The 10,290-nt window shown below is 47.6% G+C and overlaps 1 protein-coding gene across 1 annotated transcript in view; it reads left to right on the top strand.

Moving 5' to 3' along the window:
* SRL (sarcalumenin) overlaps positions 1-10,290 on the top strand; it is a 51,874-nt gene that overhangs the window by 2,470 nt on the left and 39,114 nt on the right. The window lies entirely within an intron of this gene.

Raw genomic sequence — 10,290 nt, 5'->3', positions numbered from 1 at the left:
GGGGCAGTGACGGGTCCGGGGTCAGCGCCACGTGAGGGGCAGTGACGGGGTCTAGGGTCAGAGCCACGTGTGGGGCAGTGACGAGGTCCAGGGTCAGCGCCACGTAAGGGTCAGTGACGGGGTCCGGGGTTAGCGGCCCTGTGAGGGGCAGTGATGGGTCTGGGTCAGCACCACGTGAGTGGCAGTGATGGGGTCTCCTTGGTCAGCAGCCCTGTGAGGGGCAGTGACAGGGTCCAGGGTCAGCGGCCACATGAGCAGTAGTGACAGCATCCAGGGTCACCGGCCCGTGAGGGGCAGTGACGGGGTCCAGGGTCAGAGCCCCGTGAGGGCAGTGACAGGATCCGGGGTCAGCGGCCCTGTGAGGGGCAGTGACGGGGTCCAGGGTCAGAGCCACGTGTGGGGCAGTGACGGGGTCCGGGGTCAGCGCCACGTGAGGGGCAGTGACGGGGTCCGGGGTCAGCGCCATGTGAGGGGCAGTGACAGGGTGCAGGGTCAGCGGCCCGTGAGGGGCAGTGACAGGGTCCAGGGTCAGAGCCACGTGTGGGGCAGTGACGGGGTCCGGGGTCAGTGCCACGTGAGGGGCAGTGCGGGGTCCGGGATCAGCGCCACGTGAGGGGCAGTGACGGGGTCCGGGATCAGCGCCACGTGAGGGGCAGTGACGGGGTCCGGGATCAGTGCCACGTGAGGGGCAGTGACGGGGTCCAGGGTCAGCGCCACGTGAAGGGCAGTGACAGGGTGCAGGGTCAGCGCCACGTGAAGGGCAGTGACGGGGTCCAGGGTCAGCGGCCCTGTGAGGGGCAGTGACGGGGTCCAGGGTCAGAGCCACGTGAGGGGCAGTGACGGGTCCAGGGTCAGAGCCACATGAGGGGTAGAAACGGGGTCCAGGGTCAGAGCCACATGAGGGGCAGTGACGGGGTCCAGGGTCAGAGCCACGTGAAGGGCAGTGACGGGGTCAGGGGTCAGCAGCCCCGTGAGGGGCATTGATGGGGTCTCCTTGGTCAGCGGCCCTGTGAGGGGCAGTGACAGGGTCCAGGGTCAGCGGCCACATGAGCAGTAGTGACAGCGTCCAGGGCCAGCGCCATGTGAGGGGCAGTGACGGGGTCTGGGATCTGCAGCCACACGTGGAGGTAGTGACAGGGTCCAGGGTCAGCGGCCACATGTACCGTGGCTCCGGTCCAGGTGGCCACACACCTGGGGCCAGGCCTGGCGGTCTGGAAGGACATCGTGTCCTGCAGGCTTAGTGCTTGCTGGCCTGGGAGGAGGAATAAAGGACAATGTGGGAATGGGGTGGTATGGGACCCCAAGCTGCTAAGAAGCTTGGACCTCGTGTTTTGTGAAGGGGTAGGGGTCTGGGAGACATGACGGAGATGCCATTCAACAAAACCTTTATTGAAGTATTACTTAGTGTGCATACCGGGAAGAGGAGCATAGCTTAAGTGTTTAGCTCTGTGAATTTTCACAAACTCAATATATAGCCATGGACCCCGCACCCCATCAGGACCTCAAATGATTTATTTTTTTAAAACTTTAAAAAATTTTGGGATCCCTGGGTGGCGCAGCGGTTTGGCACCTGCCTTTGGCCCAGGGCGTGATCCTGGAGACCCGGGATCGAGTCCCACATCGGGCTCCCGGTGCATGGAGCCTGCTTCTCCCTCTGCCTGTGTCTCTGCCTCTCTCTCTCTCTCTCTGTGACTATCATAAAAAAAAAAAAAAAAAAAAAAATTTAAAAATTTTGTGGAAACAGGTGTAAAAGGAGGTACTGTGTATCCTTCACCTGGCCTGCACCAGGGCTAACATCTTGCACACCTGGAGTACAACTGCAGAACCAGGTAATCGGGACCAGTGTAGTACACCAGGCTTATTCACATTTTACCAGTTTTATGTGTTCTGGTTACATATGTGTGTTTATGTAACATTTTGCACCAGCAATGTATGAGTTGCTCTGCATCCTTACCGTCAGTCCATATTATCAGAATATAACAGTATCGGGACACCTAGGTGGCTCAGAGGTTGAGTGTCTGCCTTCGGCTCAGGACGTGATCCTGGGATCTGGGATGGAGTCCCTCGTTCGGCTCCCTGTGAGCCTCTCTCTGTGCCTCTCTCTGTGTGTCTCTCATGAATAAATAAATAAAATCTTAAAAAAAAAAGACTATATTCAACCTTTCTGGTAGGTGTAGAGTGGAATCTTGCCACCATTTTAATTTTTATCACAATGGAGTAGTTTTGTGTCGTCACTCAAATCGTACAGTATTTATGCTCTTACTGTCTGGCTCTTTTGCTCAACACAGTGTCTATGAGGTTTGTTTATGTTTTTGTGTGTATCAGCAGTTCATTCATTCATTTTTTTAAAAGATTTTATTTATCCATGAGAGATACAGAGAGAGAGGCAGAGACCCAGGTAGAGGGAGAAGCAGGCTCCCAAAGGGAGCCCGATGCAGGACTCAATCCCTGGAATGGGGATCACACCCTGAGCCAAAGGCAGACAGACACTCAACCACTGAGCCACCCAGGCGTCTCTGCAGTTCATTCATTTTTATGACCAAGTATATTCTGTTGTGTGAGTATACCGCAGTGGATTTAGCCGTTCACCTAGCCACGGACGTTTAGGTTGCTTGTAACTTAGAGCTATCATGAATTAATTTAATTTAATTTAAATTTTATTTTATTATTATTCTTCTTTAAAGTAGGCTCCATCAGCATGGAGCCCAACTCGGGGCTTAAACTCATGACCCTGAGGTCAAGACCTTACCTGAGGGACGCCTGGGTGGCTCAGTGGTTGAGTGTCCACCTTTGGCTCAGGCCGGGGTCCTGAGATCGAGTCCTGCCTCGGGCTCCCCAGAGGGAGCCTGCTTCTCCCTCTGCCTGTGTCTCTGCCTCTCTCTCTGTGTCCCTCATGAATAAATAAATAAAATCTTAAAAAAAAAAAAAAAAAGACCTGAGCTGATCAGGAGTAGGATGCTTCACCAACTGAGCCACCAGGTGCCCCTATCATGAATATATTTTAGTAGATGCTATGCCCCCAAATAGACTGTGCCAGTTTCCCCTTTTCCTGTCATGTGTGAGGGTAGAGTGGCAGTGGAGGAGAAAATACATCCTGAGTATGTACCATTGACACTCTTTGGTGGTGGGTTCTTTGGAAGGGGACCAGGCACTTCTTGGTTCCTGGTGGCCTCCCTTGGCCTATTTTAAGGGTCTCTGTGAGGAATAAACCTCATGGAAATGTATGTCTGCTCTGATGTTCTCAAGGATCATTAAATTACACTGTGTCCTTAGGAAGAAGATCCTCAGAAGAAATTCCTTGGAGTCTCAGTAGCAGGAATAATTTCATTTCTCCTAAGCAGTTGGTTTGTTCTTATTTTAAGGTCACCGAGAGTTGGCAGGTGATCAAGTTACACACATGTGAGCTCCTTACGTACGAAGTGCTGTTGCTTTTGTGTCAGCCTTACGAATGACTGCGTTTTGTGTATGCCAGCCTTTGTGTGGTTTCCTTCTACCCTCACTCTCAGGTCTTGCTTTTTCGGTATACTTTTGAGTATTTGGGAGCCATCTCTGTGCTTTTCTGGCACAGGTTGGGTTATCATATAAATGCCACATATACCGTGATTTGGGGTGTTTTTGGCAGAGGAGCAGTCGCCCCAGCTCCGTGTGATGTTTGAAGGGTTGTCTGGCAGAAGCAGGGGCCTTCCTGTGACCTCAGCCTCCTTTGTGGTTAATGAACTGGCCTCAACTGGCCTCAGAATGGCTTTAGACAAGATTTCTATTTTTATGTTTTAACATTTTCATAAAAAATTTTTTTGTAACTGGAGCCACGTAACAAGTATGGGGAAAATTGTTCCTTGTTTCAACAGTTTAGCCAATTTTTAGACTGAAAGACGACAGATGCCTAGAGTTTACCTTATGTTGAATTAAAATCAGTATTTCTCTAACAACAACAACAAAAAGAATGGCTTCAGACGAGTATGTAAAGCCCAAGTAAATCCTCCAGCTGCCTTTGGAGCCAGCTGGCCGGGCCATCCTTCACCTCAGATCTTGTTGGCCCCAGCTCCACCCTGTCCCACCCAAGCCCTCCCGCCTGTCCCTTCTTTATCCAGCTGCCTTCCTGGGTGCCGCTGTCCTTGTGGCATCTGCCTTTCTCACTGTCTCTCCGGTTCTGCTTGCCCTCCTGTGCCCTGCAAGCCCTGAGCTAGACGTGGAGCTAGTACCACCCCCTGCCTCCATCCTCTCTCGACTCTGGCCCCACTGAGTTGCAGTTTCTGGTGTTGATCGACAGGAGCAGGAGCGCATGCTGACCTCGAGGAGGGGGTAGGACTGGGGGCTGCAGGGCCCCATGTGAGGGGCAGCTGTAGAAAGGAATGCCCTTCCCAAACCCACTCTCCCCGACCACACCCCTGGTGTTGAAAAGGAGCGAGGAGTGACAGCTGCAGTTTCCTGAATTAGGGGGGCCTAAGTCACCCACCCCAGGGTGAGGCCTGTTCTAGTGGACAGCCCCAGGATCTAATTAAAGAGGGAGCAGGAAAGTGACTAGAGAAGGCTGCATGTCCTACACACGTATCAGAGATCAGCTGGTCGGCCTCCCTTTGCCTTCTGCCCTGCCCTGTGGGAGATAAAGAAGATGGGCAGACAACCCCAAGAGAGAATTGATGAAAATCTCCTGCTCCTTAGGCCGAGCAGCTTCTGTCCAAAGATGGAGCTGGGGAAAGGAGAGGTCCTTGCTCCGGTCAGGCAGTGGCAGTGGTGGAGGGTCGTGTGGGGGAAAGCTGGTGTGGAGCTGGATGGCTCAGTCTGTTAAGCTTCTGACTCTTGGTTTCAGTCAGGTCAAGATCTCAGGGTCCTTAGATAGAGTTCGTGTCAGGCTCTATGCTCAGCAGGGAGTCTGCTTGAGATTCTTTCTCCCTCTGGCCCCTCCCCCAATGCTCCCTATCTCTCTCACAAAATAATCCTTTAAAAAAAAGAATTATAACCTGAGAATTTATTTTCAGTTGAGTCTACCCTCCTTTTTAATCTCTTGATTTCCAAACAGGATGTCTTTTTTTGTTCTTTGATTTTTAAAAATTGTGGTTAAAATTTACCATTTTACTCATTTAAAATTTTTAATCCAGTGACGTAAAGCACATTTACAATGTTGTGTGACCATCACCACTGTCTTTCTGCAGAATGTTTTCATTATTCTTAATAGAAACTCTGCCTATTAAACACTGATTCCTGTGCCCCCTTCGCTCCACCCCTGGAACCCACAATTCTACTTTCTTTCTCTTTGACTTTTTTAAAAAATCCTTTTTTTAAAAAGATTTATTTATTTATTTATTTATTATTTATTTATTTATTTATTTATTTATTTATTCATTCATTCATTCATTCATGATAGAGAGAAAGAGAGAGAGAGAGAGAGAGAGAGAGGCAGAGACACAGGAGGAGGGAGAAGCAGGCTACATGCCGGGAGCCCAACGCGGGACTCGATCCCGTGACTCCACTCCAGGATCACACCCTGGGCTAAAGGCAGGTGCTAAACCGCTGAGCCACCCAGGGATCCCCTAAAAAATCTTTTTTGACTTTTCTAGGTACCTCATATAAGTGCAATCATAGTGTCTGTCTCTTATGGGCTAAATTGCGTCCTTTCAAAATTCATGTTGAAGTCCTAGTATCTCAGAATGTGACTGTATTTGGATATGGGGTCTTCTTTTTTTTTTTAATTTAATTAATTTATTTGTTTGAAAGAGAGGAGAGCAAGCATGGGGAGGGGAAGGGGCAGAGGGAGAAGCAGACTCCTCCACTAAGTGGGGAGCCTGACTTGGGGCTCCATCCCAGGGCGCTGAGATCATGACCTGAGCCCAAGGCAGATGTTTAATCAGCTGAGCCACCCAGACACCCAGATATGAGGTCTTTACAGAGGTAACTAAGGTAAAATAAGGTCATATGAGTGGGTGATAACCTAATACAATTGGTGTCTGTACAAGAAGAGGAGATTAGAACACAGATAACACAGACCAGGAGATGACCATGTGAAGACACAGTGTGGAAAGAGGATTGTCTACAAGCCATAGAGAGAGGCCTCAGAAGAAACCAGCCCTGCCAGCACCTTTATTGAAGACCTCCAGAACTGCAAGAAATAAATGTCTATTGTTTAAGACACCTGGTCTGTGGTTTGTCCTGGTGGCCCCAGCAAATGAATACATTGTCCTTTTGTGACTAGTTTATTTTATTTAGCATTAATATTCTGAAGACTCATCTGTGTTGAAGGATGTATTAAAATTCCTTTTTTTGGCTGGATAATATCCCATCACCTAGATAGGCCACATTTGGTTCTTCTGCTCATCTGCTGATGAGCACCTGGGTTGTTTCCACCTTTTGGCTTTTGATTTATTTTTAAAGATTTTATTTATTTATTCATGGTAGACACAGAGAGAGAGAGGCAAGACACAGGCAGAGGAAGAAGCAGGCTCCACGGCAGGAGCCTGATGTGGGACTTGATCCCGGGACTCCCGGATCATGCCCTGGGCCAAAGGGAGGCGCCAAACCACTGAGCCACCCAGGGATCCCCCTCCCTTTTTTTTTAAGATTGTATTTATTTATTCATGAGAGAGAGAGAGGCGGAGACACAGTCGAGAGAAGCAGGCTCCATGCAGGGAACCCGATGAAGGGACTCGATCCTGGGACTCCAGGATCATGCTCTGGGCTGAAGGCTGATGCTCAACTGCATCCCCCTTTTGTCTCTTTATTGTGCCCTTGTGACCATGCGAGGACGTGTTTGAGCCCAGATGGGGCATCTTTCTTTTTTTCTTTTAAAGATTGATTGATTGGTTGATTTTTTGATTTATTTATTTTAGACAGAGATTGTGGGGGATGGGCAGAGGGAAAGAGGGAGAATGGTAAGCAGACTCCCCACTGAGCACAGTGTCCCATGCAAGTCTTGATCCCATGACCCTGAGATCATGACCTGAGCTGAAATCAAGAATTGGATGCTTAACTCACCGAGCCACCCAGGTGCCCCCAGATGGGGTATCTTTATTTTTTTTTATTTTTATTTTTTTTGATGGGGTATCTTTAAATCACGTGCAGTTAACTGTTTAAACTGTGCTGAGGTCACACTTTCCTCTCCTGCCCAGTTTGGCTTCTAGTGCCTTTTCCGGCCCTTCAGCCTGTGCCTTTCCCTATTCTCCTGCACAGTGCTCTGCACCCCTTCCTGGACACACCAATTCCTCTCTTGCCCTGATGACATTCTCTTGGATTGATGGGAGAAGTCAAGGCTTTTTGAGTCAGGCACATCCAGGTTCAAATTCAGACCACTCCTATGTGGTGGTGTTATGATAGCAGTCGGAGTCTTGGCCTCCTCACTGTGGAAAGGTGGTGGCATGCCCACCTCCTGACTCATGAAGCGCCTGGCCTAGAGTGGGCACATCATTGACTTTGACTTCCTCTTCTGTCCCAGGACCGAATGCTGCCTCCAACCCCTTATAGGGAGTTCCTTTCCTAGCCTTGAACATGGACAGAAAACTCAGTATTGCTATGTTAGGTTCTCCAGAGAAACACAGCCAATAGGATGTCTGTTTATAGAGAGAGGCTGTGGGGACTGGAAAGTCAAAAATCCACAGGGGAAGCTGGTGGCCAGACATTCTGGCAAGAGTGGTTTTGCAGTCTTGAGTTGGAAAGTAGTCAGAGGTAGTATTCTTTCCTCTTCTGGGGTTGGGGGAATGAGCACAGTCTTTTGTTTAAGACCTTAAATGATGGGATGAGGCCCACCCACATTATGGAGGGTGATCTGCTTCACTCAGAGTTTACAGATTAAATGTTAAGTCCTTGTAAAAAAATGTTAAGCCCTGCACAGCAGCATTCAGACTGATATTTACCAAACACCTGGGTACCATAACCTCACCAAGTTTACATGTAAAATTAACCGTTGCAGTTGGTAACTTGCCAGCTTTCTTCAGACTGGTCTATAGATTCATTGTAATTCCAATTAAAATCCAAGAAGGCCTTTAAAGATCAATTTATAGGCTGATTCTAAAATTCAAATGGATGTGTAAAGGAACTAAAATAGCCAAAATATTTATTTATTTATTTAAGATTTTATTTATTCATGAGAGACACAGAGAGACAGCCAGAGACATAGGCAGAGGGAGAAGCAGGCTCCATGCAGGAAGCCCGATGTGGGACTCGATCCCAGGACTCCAGGATTACGCCCTGGGCCGAAGGCAGGTGCTAAACCGCTGAGCCACCCAAGGATCCCCATAGCCAAAGCAATTTTTAAATATTTATTTATTTATAATCTCTACACCCAACGTGGGTCTCAAACTCATGACTTCGAGATCAAGCATTGCATGGTCATCTGAGTCAGCCAGGCAACTCCAAAACAATTCTTTTGGAGAGAGGAGAGGCAGAGAGAGAAGGAGAGAAAATCCTAAGCAGGCTTCATGATTGGTGCAGAGCCTGGGTCAGAGCTTGATTTCATGACTCTTGAGATCATGACCTGAGCCAAAATCAAGAGTTGGATGCTTAACTGACTGAGACACCCAGGTGCACCCCCCAAACAGCACTTTAAAAAAATATGTTTTATTTGAGAGAGAAAGCAAGCATGGGGAGGGGGCAGAGGGAAAAGGAGAAGCAGACTCCCTGGTGAGCAGGGAGCTGGATGCGAGGCTTCATTCAAGTTTTTTTAATATTTTATTTATTCACGAGAGAGAGAGAGAGAGAGAGAGGCAGAGACAGGCAGAGGGAGAAGCAGGCTCCATGCAGGGAGCCCGACGTGGGACTCGATCCCGGGACCCTGGGATCATGTCCTGAGCCAAAAACAAATGCTCAACCGCTGAGCCACCCAGGCATCCCCACACTACCAGATTTCAAGGATCTGTGATTAAGGAAACCACAGTAGAAAGACAGGCCAACAGAACAGAATATAGTTCAGAAGTAGCTTTACACACATATAGTCATTTGATTTTCAATAAAAGGTGCAAAGGCAATTGAATAGAGGAAGGATAGTCTCTTCCATAAATGTTGCTGGAACAACTGGATATCCACATGTGAAAATCTAAACTTTGGTGTATACCTTGCAACATATTAAAAATTATACAAAATGGATAATTGATCTAAATGTAAAACCTAAAATTATTACACTTCCAGAAGAAAACAGGAAAACATCCTGGGCATCTTGGGTTAGGCAAAGATTTCTCTGGATTTGATAAAAATTATGAACTTCTGTTTGAAAGACACTTCAGTGCATGAAGACAAGCCACCAATGGAGAGAATATTTACAAACTACATATCTGATGAAGGGCCTTTATTCAGTGTATATATAAAAAAACTATCAACACTGAATAGAAGAAAACAACCCATAAAAAGTAGGCGAAAGATTTGAACAGGCACTTCACCAAAGACACATGAAAGAAGCAGACGACAGATACTCACATGGGAAGATGCTTAATATCACTAGTTACTAGAAAAATGCGAATTAAAGCTACAGTAAGATACCACAACACACCTACAAGAATGACTAAACCCTAAAAGACTGATCATACCAAGGATTGGCAAAGATGTGGAGCGAGTGGTGGTGGGAATGTAAAATGGCACCATCATCTTAGAAAAAAATTAAACAGACTCCCACCATGTGACCCAGCCATTCCCCTCCTGCTTTTCTACATACATAAGAGAAGAGAAAGTGAAGCTTTGTAAGTTGCATCGTGCTCAAAGGTTCAAGGTAGCTTTGTTGGTAGTTGCCCAAACTTGGAAACAACTCAGATGTCTCTCAAGAGGAGAATGTATAGCAAATCGTGGTCAGTCCATACCTTGGAATACTATTCAGAATTAAAAGGAATAGGCTGTCAACACGTAACTACAACATGAATAGATCTCAAAATAATTATGCTGAATGAAAGAAGCCAGATAAAACAGAACACATACGATGAGATTCCATTTATGTCCAAATCTAGGAAATGCAAAGTAACACATAGTGACAGAAAGCTTGGTTGCTGGGGAAGGGAGTGGGTGGAGGGGACCATGAAGGAACATGAGGACAATTTGGGAGTGAGGAATCTGTTATTTTATTTTTATTTTATCTATTTATTTGAGAGGGAGTGAGCAAGAGAGGAGAGCAAAAGCTGGTGGAGGAGCAGAGGAGAGGGAGAAATGGACTCCCCACTGAGCAGGGAGCCCGATGCAGGTCTCAATCCTAAAACCCTGGGATTATGGCCTGAGCCACCCAGGTGCCTCTCTATTGGTTATTTGATAGTGGTTCTACGTATATGTCAGAATGTATCCGATATGAGTAGCGTTGTATGCTGCATTTGGATTACACCTCAG

Source organism: Nyctereutes procyonoides, unplaced genomic scaffold (genome assembly GCF_905146905.1).
Source record: "Nyctereutes procyonoides isolate TBG_1078 unplaced genomic scaffold, NYPRO_anot_genome, whole genome shotgun sequence".
Lineage (NCBI taxonomy): Eukaryota > Metazoa > Chordata > Mammalia > Carnivora > Canidae > Nyctereutes > Nyctereutes procyonoides.
This window is presented reverse-complemented; position numbering and strand designations above follow the sequence as displayed.